The following is an 848-nucleotide window of genomic DNA, read 5'->3' on the forward strand; positions in this document are numbered from 1 at the left end:
ACGTGTTTGCAAGCTTATGTGTGTTTGGCTTTGCCTTTGTCCTTTATCCACTTAATAATTTATCGTCGCTGTATATATGACATCTCGAAAATGTTGTGGTGACAGTGTTGCCAGTTCATAAATCAAGGCTGCGAACGGGCGTCACAGGGTTGCAAAGACACGCAACAAATACTCGATCTCCGCGACTGTAAACAAAAGAACCGCTACCAAGTGAAGCTAACTGTACTGCCATACGCTTGAATAACTTCTCGTGAAGCCACCAGCGCTGCGGACCACCATCGGTTAATTAGGTAGATGTTGAAGGGTTATTAGGGAAAAATTTTGATATCGTTAGAGGAATGACATTGCCGATAAAACCCTCCCATAGATTGGCTTTTTTTTTTAAATATTTTTTATTATAATTTTTTGCGGTCGTTTTCTCACGGGGGTACAAGAAGTGAAGACGAGTGAATCTTCGAAAGAAAGGAAACTTGTGTGATAAAAATTCACTCGCTCGTTTCGTCCGGGGAAGTCCTGGCCAATCAGAATTCAAGGTTGAGACTCCGTAGGCTTTTCATTGGTCGAGGAGCCGTCGGGGTGGTTACAGCTAGGGATTATCCGCCTCTGCATGCCTTTGCTCTCGCAGGCGCCCTCCGCTCCCTCGAGAGCAAAGAAGGCTCGCCGCCATGAAAATTTACGTCAAACAAAAGCCATATACTGCACGCACGCACCCAAGGGAGCAGTGCGTGTGCCGCCGGTGTCTAAATATGGCGAGGGGTGCTTGCGGCAGCGTCCGGCAACCGAGGGCGGGGCGAGGGGAGGGTCAGTCACCCTAACTGTTCCTTGGGCCGCTGGCGTCTTGTTATGCA

Source organism: Penaeus monodon, chromosome 27 (genome assembly GCF_015228065.2).
Source record: "Penaeus monodon isolate SGIC_2016 chromosome 27, NSTDA_Pmon_1, whole genome shotgun sequence".
NCBI lineage: Eukaryota > Metazoa > Arthropoda > Malacostraca > Decapoda > Penaeidae > Penaeus > Penaeus monodon.